Source organism: Delphinapterus leucas, chromosome 13, assembly GCF_059928025.1.
Source record: "Delphinapterus leucas isolate spDelLeu-1000000601 "Yukka" chromosome 13, BTC_Dleu_Yukka2, whole genome shotgun sequence".
NCBI lineage: Eukaryota > Metazoa > Chordata > Mammalia > Artiodactyla > Monodontidae > Delphinapterus > Delphinapterus leucas.
In genome coordinates this window covers 78,877,102-78,890,751 of record NC_143141.1, presented here as the reverse complement: position 1 = coordinate 78,890,751, position 13,650 = coordinate 78,877,102, and the positions used below count along the sequence as shown (strand labels likewise).

Here is a 13,650-nt window from a genome sequence, read left to right as displayed (position 1 = left end):
CTTATCTGTTCTACAATGTGGATTTAAGCCTTGGGCTGTGTTTAACTTCAGCTGTGAGTCTGTTCCTTTGATTTCAGGCATCAGTGATTTGCCACTTCCCTTATATATTTACATTCTTCCTCCTGGATGAACTTGATGCACTTTTCCTGGTAGGACCCGACAGTAAAGGTGGGGTTTTGTGGACTCAGTCTCTTTTTCACCTTCCACTGTTGACAGTCCTTTTTCATAGTAACCTATTTGATGGCACTGACCAAATGTTAAAGTTGATCAGGTAACACCTGTCATTGTGCCTCCATGTCTGTCTCACTAATAGAGAACAGGGATTTGAGGGTGAAAACTGTGGAGGACTCTTCTTTCTAATCATGGTAACTTCTTGTTCTTCCTTGGTCCTATCTATCAGCTAAGTGCTTAGCCATTTCCTGCAGACCTTTCCTTTTCTCTCAACAATATCTGAGATATTTTAGTTGTTTATTTTTGGTCACAGTAATTTGATCTCTACTAGATCTCCTCCTCTGTCACGTAAGTAGGGTACTGTTCCCCGTGGCCTTGGTGTTCTCTGGGAGCAGGGAGGCACAGACTTTTCAGATGATTTTAAAATGCTGGGTCGGTAACAACACACGGCAAAGTGCTCATAATGTGCTTTTTGAGTGAACGCTGAGTTTCACCCAGAAGGTGGGAGTTTCTGCCACCTTGGCATCTTCTCAAGCACAAAGCAGAGGAGATGCTGCATGGACTGTGCTTAATAAAGGCCTTTGGGGCCTTTATGGGGCATTCATGGGCACTTGTGATGCAGATCACTGTGGGCTCCAGAATGTCAGGGGTGATCCAGAATCTTCCAGTCAGAGCCAGCTGCTTGCATTACAATGGGTTTATACAAAAGTTATATATAAAGATTCACACAAAGGTTACAGGATCTCTGGGAAGTCTGACTGGACAAGAAAAGTCAGTTAAAGGAATCATTCTCCCTGGATGCCAATTTCAGTGTGAACTCTAACTCAATGCATTTGTCTTGGTTTTTTTTTACTTTTATTTTTATTTTATTTTTGGCTGCGTTGGGTCTTCTTTCCTGCGCACGGGCTTTCTCTAGTTGCGGTGAGAGGGGGTTACTCTTTGTTGTAGTGCGTGGGCTTCTCATCGTGGTGGCTTCTCTTGTTGCGAAGCACGGGCTCTAGGCACGTGGGCTTCACTAGTTGCAGCATGGGGGCTCAGTAGTCGTGGCAGGCAGGCCCTAGAGCACGCAGGCTTCAGTACTTGTGGCTCATGGGCTCTAGAGCGCAGGCTCAGTAGTTTTGATGCACGGGCTTAGTTGCTCCGTGGCACATGGGATCTTCCCGGACCAGGGATCGAACCCACGTCCCCTGCATTGGCAGGTGGATTCTTAACCACTGCACCACGAGGGAAGTCCCTAACTGAATGCATTTGAACACAAACACAGGAGGAATGAAATCAGCTTCGGGATCCTGGGACTTTTGATACTTGGTCACCTTCTTCTTCCCCTTCCAGCATAACACAGGGACACAGCATTCCTGATTCATCAGTGATGCCTATGGTGTTGAGGACACAGGATAAGCAGAGTATGTAGCGTGAGCATCCTAACTGTAGTTACCCTCAGTCCTGGAAAGCATAAGTAAAGAAACTGATCGCTTCCTGATGTCTCCAGGGTTCTTGAACAGGTCTCTGTATTCTCATATTCCATATACAGTGGGTATGCTACTGCTTCACCTTTGCCTTTTCTGTCCAAAGATATTCTTCAGGACTGCACCCAATGGCTCAAAGTCAAATAGGGCTGCTGTCTCTCTTAGAGATATGGAATATATCCTTCAGACTGGCAAAAAGTAAGAAATCTAACAATACCAAGTACTAATGATGTGGATCAGCAAGAACTCTTAAACAATATGGCATTAATTATTAGCCTTTCTTCTTCTGTTTTCGAAAGTATGATCCCTTTGGTGGGTGTCTGGAGCTCACACAGAAAGTAAATTTTATCATATCATCTAATGTTAGCAGTTTAATCCAGGGATCTGGCATTTCACTTGGATACCAAACAGCACGCTTTAAGACTCTGAAGGGTAGAAACAATAAAAAATCTTTTAGCAACTGGAGTGGTACTACAATTAACCACTGACTTTTATACCTTCAAATTCAGATTTCTTCCCCTATCTCTTGACGTAATTCTAATATCATGAGTCCTTTAACTCCTGTAAGTGCTACCAATGTTCTATTGGACTTAAGTCTTGAGAGATTTCAAACAGGGGTGGATTTGTATAAAGCAATCTTTGGTATTGAGAGAGGCAGGGTTTCTCACTGCCCTGCTGAGGCCTCCCAGCTGAAGGGCTAAGAAGCAGCTCCCTTCCCCACCCCACAGGAAGAGTTCTCCCTCGATGCTGAAGAGCAGGTTTCTTGTTAGCAGCTGCAGTGGCAGCAAAGACAATGATGAAGAAACTGACTTCTCAGCCTCAGCTGGGCTCTCGTTTGTCACTCCCACCTGGAGCTATAGGAACACGATGCGGTAAGAAAGCCAGGTTGGCCGCAGTTCACAGTCACTGCAGGCTCCTTGGCAGCCAATGTTCTTCAATAATATCTCTAAAAGCTCGACGGCTTAGTCTTTCACTTTTTGGTTCATAATCTACCTGAAACTGATTTTTATGTGTGGTGTGAAATATGGGTCTAATTTCATTTTTTTCCATATGGAAACTCAACTGTTCCAGCACTATTAACTGCAAAGACTGCCCTTCTGCTTTTCTGCAGTGACATTTCTGTTGTAAATCCTGTGTATATGTGAACAGGTCCTTTCCAGGGTTCTATAATCTGTCCTACTGGCCTTCTCTTCTAACTCTGTGCCACGAGCACACGTCTTATTTACTAAAGCTTTATATATTGATATTTGGTAGAGTAACTTAAACCCTATTTTCTTGTTCTTCAAAAATGCCTTGAGTATTTTTGGCTCTCTGCATTGGATACGGATATGAGTTTTAAATGGATAAAACCCATATATGGATACTGAGTTTTATAAAATACCTTTTCTGTCCCTATTGAAATGATCGTATGATTTTTCTCCTTTCATTTATTAATGTGGTAAACTATCAATTGATTTTCTAATGTGAAACTAACTTTCTATTTTTGGGATAGACCCACCTGGGTCATGATACATCCTTCTCATGTTACTATATTACTATATTTGGTTTCCTAATACTTTGTGTAGGACTTTTGCATGTTGATAAGTAAGCCTGGCCTATAATTTGCTTTTCTTATATTATTTATTCCAGGTTTGCATATAAGGTTTTGTTAGTTTGAGAAAACAGAGTTGGAGACTATGGTTTCCTTTCCCATTATTCAGAGGATTTTGTAATATAATAGAATGATTTATTCTCTGAATATTTGATAGAACTCACCAGTGAAGCCTAAAGTTTGTTTGTTTTGTTTTGTTTTGTTTTGTTTTCATTTTGCCACACCACACAGCTTATGGGGTCTTAGTTCCCTGACCAGGGATTGAACCCAGGCCACAGCAGTGACAGCGCCGAGTCCTAACCACTGGACCACCAAGGGAAATCTCTAGAGTTTTATTTTTAGAAGGATTTGACTACTGATTGATTCAATTTCTTTAAAGGCTTAGGACCATTCAGGCTTTCTATTTCTCCTTGAGAATCTGTTTTGATGTTATCTTTTTCTAGGGATTTATCCATTTCATTTAAACTTCTAAATTTATTGACATGAAGTTATTTATAATATCCTGCTATTATACTTCAATCTCTGGACCACCAGTAGTGATATTACCTCTTTTATTCTGTTATTGACTATTAGTACCTGATAGAGTAAACCTTTTATAATTATGAAGGAACTCTCTTCATCTCTAGTAATGTTTTTCCCTTAGGGCTTATTTTGTTTAATGTTAACATAGCTATACCAGCTTTCTTTTGGTTAGAATTTGCAAGATATACCCTTCCCACCCTTCTACTGTCTACCTTTCTATAGCCTTATATTTAGAAGATAGTTGGATTATTATCTCTATCTAATCTGACAGTCTATGTCTTTTAACTAACATGACTAATACGTTTACTACATTTTCACTTAAAAAATACCAATATTTTGGAGTTAAATCTAAAATCTTATTTTGTGCTTTCTAGTTTTTGTATCTCCTTACCCCATTTTGTCTTCTTTCTTACCATGTTTTGCATGAGAAAGGTATAAGTAATAAAAACATAAGTGACAGTAAATACTAAATAAAGAATTGAGTAAATGATATAACAATGAATAAAATGTGTATGTTAGTAAGTCACAATAAATGATTAATAATTTAAAAATAATTATATGACAATCTAAGGAATGAATAATTATAAAAATAAGTAATTAAGAGATGTATAATACTAGTAAATCTCAAGTCCTATGGTGGGGTAGGAAAGAAATAAGATAATGAAAAAAGACCAGGAATTGCTGGAAGTGGTGGTGTAGCTCTAAATAGGGTGTTTACAGAAGGCTTCAGTGAAAGGTGACATTTGTGCAAAGGCAGTTACAGAGCGGGCTGATGATATTTGGGAAAAGAGCTTTTCTGGGAGAGGGAGGAGCAAGTGCAAAGGCCATAAAACAGAACGTAATTTGGTGTTTGAGTAAAAAGCAAGAAGTACAGTTGGAGCCGAGTATGTGAGAGGACAGCAGCTCAGGCTGCAGCAGCTGTGATCACAGGGGCAGCAGACAATGGACTGTCCAATAGGCCTCTGGTTTTCACTCTGAGTAACTGAAAAGCCTTTGAAGGGTTTTGAAAACAGGGGTGATATGTCTGACTTCCATCTTAATAGGATCACTCTGGTTATTGTATTGTTAATACTGTCCTAGAAGTACTATATCAATGAAATTTGACAAGATTTAAAAAAAAGTAAGAGTTAGAAATATTGGGAAGGTAAAATTACCATTATTTTCAGCTTATGTTTTAAACATTAATAAAATCTCATATATAAAAATAATAGCTAAATACCACTGTAAAAAGAAATGTACTACACTTATATAAAGAAAACTTTAAAATCCAAAGGGACATTTGTTCTTCCATTGCAAAAGAGATATAAATTCTCCCACAAAGTTAATCAATTCAGTTCATTCAATACCAATTAAAATACTAAAAAATGATCTTTATTTTGAAATTTGACAAATTATATTAATGTTCATCTGGAAAATGAAAGGCACTAAACCTAGAAATTCTGAAAAAGAAGAGAAAGAGGGGAGATTAGCTCTATTAAACATTACACATATTATGAAGCTACAGTAGTTAAAACTGTATGATCAGAAAAGGATCACACAGCTCAACAGAACAAAAAAGAGTCTAGAAACAGACCTGAACATATATGAGAATTAAGTTTATGATAAAGGTATCAGTGGAGAAAAAAAAAAAAAAGAGTTGTTCAATAAATGCAGTTGGGAAAACTGGAAAACAGAATTATTTAGAAGAGCAAAAGACTGGAGATGAATGTCCATAATTAGGACTGGTTACATAAATTATGATATATCCACTTAATGGAATACTATGCTATAATGAACATTAGGCAGATTCGCATGTGCTGACAATGAGGGTGTCCAAATTCTGTTTCTTTTTGGAAACCAAATAGTTGGAATTATGAATAAAAGGGAATTAGCAAGCTTCAAAGAAGACATTCTAAGCCTTGGGGCTCATATGTTCTCTGAACTTTTTATTCTGAAAGGGCAAAGGTAATTTTGCTCATTTTCAGGTTCTTCAACTATATCCTATAAGTGATACCTGGAAAATTAGATGTCACTGAATAATGCAGTCTCCACTGACTAGAATTTAACTATTCAACTCTCAAACCTTCTGCATTTATAATGGCACCAGAGATGATAAGAGAAAATATTCATAACTAGGACTCTTAGGTGTTACAAATTCTTCAGGAAAGTAAAACTAAATTATGTTCTATTGTACTCTGCTTATAAAAGCAGGAGAATATGCTAAAACACATTACAAACACTTAAAAGGGGAAAGTTCGAAAGAAAAAGTTTTGTTTTTTGTCTTTTTTTTTCCTGGCCAATCCACAGTTAACCAGAACAATCAACTAATGAAAATAATCTGTTTTCCAAGAAGTCTGGTAATTGAGGTCGGTGTGGTAACTCATTGCTCATTTTAGTTTCAAGTTTATTCACTTCAAAATAACGGGCTTCCTTGTGATTATTAAAATGTCCTAAAGGATTAAATGGTTAATACAGTTACTGTCATACTAAAAAATGTACCATACAGATTCCATACTAGTTATGTAACCCACAGTATCTAAGGAACTTCAGGCTGATCAAATCAGTTGGCAGAAAGAGGAAACAATCCATTACTTTGTATAAACGATCCATTACTGTGACCTGTGTTAAACAAAACTGCATGCAAGGAAAAACTCTAAAAATACACGAGGAACTACAGGGTTACATTTGGTTGATCTATATCAATAATAAATTGAGAATTAAAGTGCACTCTGAAATCATGGGAACGTACTGAAACAATAAGGAAGTTCTAACGTGTACTCTGAAGGCATCATTGCCTCTCAATAATATAAGAAAACCAAAGGTTGTTTATCACAACTAATAGTTGATGAAACTGGTTTTCCTCTCTTGCCTTTGGAGAGCAACAGTTATTACCTGTTGGGTGAAACTTATACTTTTCCAAGATACCATAACAATAATTTCAGTGAAATTTATAGTCCAAATATGATAGGTTAAAGAACAGTAATAAAAATTTCTTTTATTCATATAGACACCTACTGGCAAAAAAATCACTGAGGTCAAGGAAGTATACCCAATTTTATAACACAGCTGTGCAGAAAAAGTTTCCAAGTCTGTGTACATGACAAAACGTTTTCTTACGTTACTGTCTCATTAAAGCAAGAACTTCTAGGCTGGCCAATTCATTCTACTCTAAGGAAACATTTTTATATATTTCACATTCTCATTTGAAATCTGAGTCGCTTTTGATAATGAAGCACAACCATGTTTTCTTGACTAGTATGGGAAAGCAAATATACACAGTGGGACTTTTTATACAGGGTACGTTTGGGGAATTGGAGACAGTATTTTGATGTTTATTTTTCCTGAATTTATTATTATTATTAATCATTTTCCAGAAAGGAAGTTAGGAAACAATTTGAAGTATAGCCATAAAGAAGGAGTATGATGTTCAGGTGTGGTTTTTGTACAACCTGTTTCATTAAATAGGCACTTTATTTTTAAACAGAGTAAAATCTAAAAAATATCTTCAATACACTTATACTGTTCAGATAGCTTACTTTTCTGGGGTGCAGCAATTATGCCTATATGTTATGACTAAATGAAGCCATGATAAACAGTACTTCAACATCTTTGAAAGAATGGCATCACTGCTACTTTCCCTATTTGCTTATCAGCTGAGCCCACCTGCTGCAGTAATGGCAGGATACTTCCCTACTATAACAAGCTGAAAACAAGAAAACACAGCAAATAGTTTTTCCTTTCGTATGACTGCCAACATTGTTAAGACATGTCAGAGAACATGCAATATAAACCAGGCAGCCTTCAAAGATAAAGCTGTTGGTAGTCAAAACGCAGACCTAGGAATAATCCTAGTTTAGTTTATCTCTTCTCCCCAAAAGGCCATGTTTTCCTCTCTTTAGGATGAGACTATTCAGCTTATTTAATCATATGTATTCAGTTTATAAACTGCAAATTCCATTCTATTTTAATGATCAAGAGCTTGCTTTTTGAGATCTTCTATTCTGTCTTAACAATTTCATACATTAGTAAGACAGGAATATGCCCCACAGTAGGGAACTGCTTAGAATAACAGTAGTAATGATAGCTTACTATCTTCTAGGAACTAGGCTGATGTACTTTATATACATAATCTCACTTAATATGCATAACAACCTCATCAAGTAAATGTCTTCATTCTATAGATGAGAAAAGTGAGGTTTAGCTACTAAGTGATAAAGACGAAGTATGGACCCAAGGAGGGTAACTTCAGAGCCCATGCCATTAACCATTAATTACACTGTATACTTGCAGACAAAAGAATTTCTTAATAATTATTATTGTTTGGTGACATACTTGCAAACAAAAGAATTTCGTAATAATTATTGTTTGGTGACATAATTCCCTGTGGTTTAAACAACTGCTACCATTATTGTTAGAGATAGGCCAATATTTCAATATTTACAAGTGTTTCAAATCATTCAGCTTCAGAAATAACGTTAAATCCTAAGAAGGAAAATCCTTCAAAATTGATACTGAAAAAAAATTATGCCACTTCAATATGTTTTGCTGAAGATAGATGGCATTCATGAAACTGACCACTTTTACCATTTCCCATTCATGTGAATTATACTCAGATCTTCTGGGGCTGAGATTTTTCTACACTTTAATTACCTGAATGTAAAAAAAAAAAAGCCATTTCATACATGCCAGGGTTGTTAATTACAAGGAACGCTGCATATCTGCAGAGGTATCTACATATGATTATAGTTAAATATTTGAAACATAGCTTCAAAATCTTCCTATAACCCGTTCTTCTCAAGCTTCTGTCATTTTATACACTTCAGATTTATTTTATTTTGAAAGCAAAATGCTCTCCTCAGCTTAAAATCTCTTGTAATCTACTTCCTTTTGAGTCTTTCAGATTCAGAATCACTAAGAACTCCAACAGAAAATTAAGGAAGCTCAAGCTGCTCTGGAGTACAGCAATCTACTGCAGAGCAACTGTTATTCCGCATCGAACAGTGTTTTCCAGGCAGCCTCAGAATTCAGCGAATGGTGACAATAACAAACCCATCCTCACGTCTACAGCTCTGATATTCTCATGTAGCTACTATGGCCTTCGGCAACATCAGCTTTCTCTTGGTTAATAATGGCAAAGCTACACAGAATCTGAAAGGATAGCTTTGCTGATCAAAAAACTGTTATTTGGCAATTCCTTAGACTTGGAGCTGGAATACTCTGTGTGAGTCAGGAAGCGAGAAACATGAATTATTTGACAATGGGGTTGGGACTTTTCTAAGTTAGAAACTCCAGTCTTTAAAAGCTTAAGCCACTTGAGAGGGAAGAGTCGTTCATTGGGTTTACTGATTGTTAGTTTGTTCATTTGTTCATTCATTAAAGATATATTGGCACCTACGATACACCAGATGCTGTGGTGACTGCTGGAGACAAAATGGTGAAAGAGCCTCTGCTTTTAGAGAACTTAAAGTCGAATGGGAGAGGTATCTACAGTAACGCACGATAAGTACCATGCTAAGGGAAATAAAGAGTACCACAGAAACATATAAAATGGCCTCTTATTCATCGTGGTGTATGTCAGCTACAAATTGGCACTTGCCATCTACCTCTACACGGATTAAACCATGTGCTGCTGCAGCTGCTGGCCTTCAACGCCCCCTGAAAGGAGCTCAGGGTGGAGAGCAGGAATGAGGTGCTCTGTGCTCCGGGAAGAACTGGCAGGACAGGTCCGCAGACAGTCAGGTATTTTCAGGAGCTGATTTTATGAGCCCAATTCTTGTATCTCCTCAAATCTAGAAAAGCACTAAAATCCTTCATGGTGACGTATGCTCCTGTTAACTAGCAGTAACCTTCACGAGACTAGCAGAAACCTTCTGCAAAAAATATGTGCCTGATTGCATGTACTCCCCCGTCACCAAAATCACATGTATACTGACCTTCCCCCCTACCTCTTTGGAGCAGTTCCTCAGAGCTATCTGAGATGCTGTTTCCCGGACTATAGTCCTCATTTTGCCCCCAATAAAACTTAACTCACAACTCTCATGTTCCGCAATTTTTTTAAGTTGGCACCTAGGAACCTTTGAAAAGGGCCATGGAAAGAGAAACTGTTTGACAAACATTCACTGAATATCTACATAAGCAAAGTGCTGATGACAGACCTCAGGGTTATCCAGGGAAATCAGTAAAAAAGATTCTTCCCTGTTTAACTTTGCTGAAAGACACTGTGAAATGTATATGCTTCAGTTCCACACACTAAAATACCACTTTCATACCTGTACGAAGACCAGGCAAAGTTATCCATCACAGGGCTTCAGACTAGGGAGAGTGAGACAATGAAAGGGCCCATGGCAGAGACACACACTGGGTGCAGGCCAAAGCACCAGACAATGAGGGATTTCTGCCACAGAAGCTGTCCCAGTAAACACTCCTAGCTTCTCAGAAGTCAAAAGGAAGGCACAAAGTACGGCAAAGTATGTCCCATTTTATCTGACAGCAGGCAAATCCAACACTTAGGGAAGCTAAGACCCGTGAGATACAGATTAAAACTTGGGGAAAAAAGCAGTTAACTCACAACAAAAAGTTAGGCCCAAATAATTGAAGAAAGTCCATAAACCCTAATACCAGCTATGATAATGAAACAGGTAAGAATCTGTCCTCCTTTCAATTCAGGAAAAAATAAAGATGTATCAGAGATGTACATATCTTAACATATCTTTTCCCTCACAGGTCTCTGAAGGGGGTGCTTCCTCTCCCACTGTCACCCACACACACCAGCTCCCTGAGGGTAGCAACCCTCCTGGCGCTGCTATGATAACTCCTAGGCTTAGCCAAACACTGCACTCGCTCCTGAGTCTTACCTCTGCCTCACTGGGATTCTGAGGCCTCAGCTTCTACAGAGCTCAGAGAGTGGCCAAATGCCCCTGGGGAGGCCCTACCTTCCCTAACAGGATTGGCCTGCATTCCCGAGAGCCTTTAAACATCTCTGCCAACTGTTACGCTGCACTTGACATACAAATATGATAGTCACTAATTTATCAACTAAAAATGTCCCATGGTATCTGAAAATACTGTATGATGAAAATGGGAATCATATACTCTGTTACCAGTTCAAATTTTAGCCACCAACTAAAAACATTCATTCAGCTCAAAGGACCATGATATACTTAACTTACTCTCAAGTAGTTCAGAAAGAAATATTATATATATATACATTTATATATACACATATATATATATACACACACACATATATATATTATTTATATGTATGTGTACACACACACACACACACATGCACACTTACTCTCCCTAGCCCCCTTCATATATATGTATGAGAGAGACAGAGAGCAGCAGGGGGCAGAAGAGGGAGAGCAAATAACAGGTAAAATGAGGTAAAATATTAACAACAGTCAATTGGGATCAAGTGTATATGGTGTTCTATGTACTATTCTTATTCTTGCAACTCTTCTGTAAGTTTTAAATTATTTCCACATAAAGTATTAAAAAATAAAGTACAGTCCACCACTGCCCTCTATCCCCCAGCCATGGCACTTCTAATCCCCGCCTCATGCTCCACTTTTTATCAAGGCAGTCTCACCTTTGAACGTATTAATTTTTATGTTTATTACCATCTCCCCTTAGCAGACTATGACCTCTGAAAGGTCAGGGCTTTTTTCCTGTTTTGATCATGGGTGCCTTCAAGTCCATACCAGGTGCTCAGTGACAGTGCAAGGACACAGCAAACTGAATAAATGAAAGTCAGGCTAAGGGGCAGGGTCTCCATGTTGACTGCTTCATCCAGTACCCCCAAGCAGCTCCTCCTCCGGAGCTGCACCTCGGGAATGGAGGTTTATTGTGTACAGAAGTTGAAGGCATAGGGAATGGCTGGGGAAAAGGGCCATCAATGGAAAGGAGGATTAAGTGAAAGCCCAACATGAATGCTGACACTCTCACAAGCAAACACCTGCCTCTTATGGTTCACTTAGATGATGCTGCTCTCAGGCAGAAGATCTGAAGATTTTAGGGGGAGAAACTGAATGGCTCTAGAGAAAAAACATACTAATAGTGACACTGGGAAAAAACACGAAAAAAGAAAGTCAGGACCCCTGTCCCATGACCCTGCGGTGAAGCTGCCTAGCTGACAAGGCCCACTCCCCCACACAAACGTCCTAGGATTTCCAATGCTTCATTCCTAAATGTGAATAGATAAAAAGGAATGTTAGACATCTGAGAAACCTTCTATTCTAGATCAACATAAGCAAAACGTGAAAAAGAAAATTCAGAATGAATAGAGACAGCGCAAGAATACAGCAAAACGCCCAAAATTTGCTTTCCTCAGAGAGAGAGAGGGAGAGAGAAATACCCATGAATAAAAAGGACTGTACAAAAAGGGAACAAGGAAAAAGAAATTATCTTAGAAACTGTTTGTATGAAGGCTTGAAATAAAAAGTTTAATTAGATGAATTCCAAGATAAGGCTGGGGAAAATATCCATTTCTCAGCGTATAGAACTTTAAAGGAGAAGATAAAGATGAACAACGGAAAATGAAATAAATCAAGAGAATCTTTTCTGGAGGTTTAACACATGAATAATCAGAAAACAAGCAGAAAAAAATACGAGAAAAGTTTTCAGTATGTAAGGATGCCAGTTTCCAGATTAAAAAGGATAAACAGTCCAAGGAGTATCACCACAAAATATAATGGAGATAAAGTGAAGATTCCAAAACTGTCCAGAGAAAAAACAGGGCACATAAAGAACAAAAAACTCGAAATGGAATACTTCTCAGGGCAAAGCCTGAAGAACTGGAAGCTAGGCAGCAGTGGTAATGGTGGCCATGGGGAGTGGGCGTGGCAGGCTAGCCTACTGCAGAGCCATCTGCCTGCCAAGAACAATTAGAAAAGCTGGAAAAAGCATTTTTTTTAAGTCTCTTTGGAAGCATCAAAGGCAGAGGAGATTTGAAGGGCCAAAATTCTAGAGAAAAAGGGAACTTTGAGAGGTGTGCTGAAACAGTTCTTCTCAGTTATTTACCAATTTGCAAGCAATGGCTATAAGGCCAAGAAGCTGAACAGTTTCTGAAAATCTTCTGTGGCTCAAGGGTCAAAACTAGGGCGTTTGGTGCCCATTAAAGAGAAGGCACCTGGGCTCTCCGTGGGAACTACTAAAGGGTTACCCCTTAGAAGCAGTGATGAACCAGGCCTCACAAAGATAGTTTTGATTCAGTCCAATTCCTTATCACATTAAAGTGATGGATCCTCACTATAACTGCTAGTCAAAAGCAAAGGTAAACCCTCTCTGGAGGAAGACAGAAGCCTCATATTGTCTTAATAATTTTTCATATATAATGTCAGGTATTCAATTTAAAAGGAACCTTACCAAGCAGTGATGGTTTATTTTCATTGTCAACTTGACTGGGCCATGGGATTAGCAGATACTTGGTCACAAGTTATTCTGGGTGTGTCTGAGAGGATGTTTTGGATGAGATTAACATTGAATCAGTAGACCTAGTAAAGAAGATTGTCCTCCCCAGTGTTAGTGCGCCTCATCCAATCAGTTGAAGGTCTGAATAAAACAGAAAGGTTGAGTAAGAGAGAATTCCTTCTGCTGACTGTCTTTGAGCTGGGACACTGTTTTTTTTACCCTGCCTTTGGACTCCAACGGAAATACTGACTCTTCCTGGGTCTCGAGTTGGCCTGCTTTTGGACTAGAACTTACACCATCGACTCTCCTGGGTCTCCAGTTTACTGACTACAGATCTTGCCTTTGTCAGCCTCCATAACTGTGTTACCAATTCCTTATAGTTAGTCACTTTCTATGTATACACACATCCTATTGGTTCTGTTTCTCTGGAGAACCCTGACTAATATACAAACATACTGAGGGACAAGGCAACATGACCAAAAAACAAAGAAGGAAAAAGCAGAAAAG

At 38.5% G+C, this 13,650-nt stretch overlaps 1 protein-coding gene and 2 pseudogenes across 2 annotated transcripts in view; all 3 read right to left on the bottom strand.

Annotated features, from left to right (window-relative positions):
- The window catches only part of LDAH (lipid droplet associated hydrolase), a 94,293-nt gene that overhangs the window by 31,969 nt on the left and 48,674 nt on the right, over nt 1–13,650 (bottom strand). The gene's annotated exons all lie outside the window — the stretch shown is intronic.
- On the bottom strand, nt 81–1,524 carry LOC149747801 (nuclear pore complex protein Nup88 pseudogene; annotated as a pseudogene).
- LOC149747800 (nuclear pore complex protein Nup88 pseudogene) lies at nt 204–3,144 on the bottom strand (annotated as a pseudogene).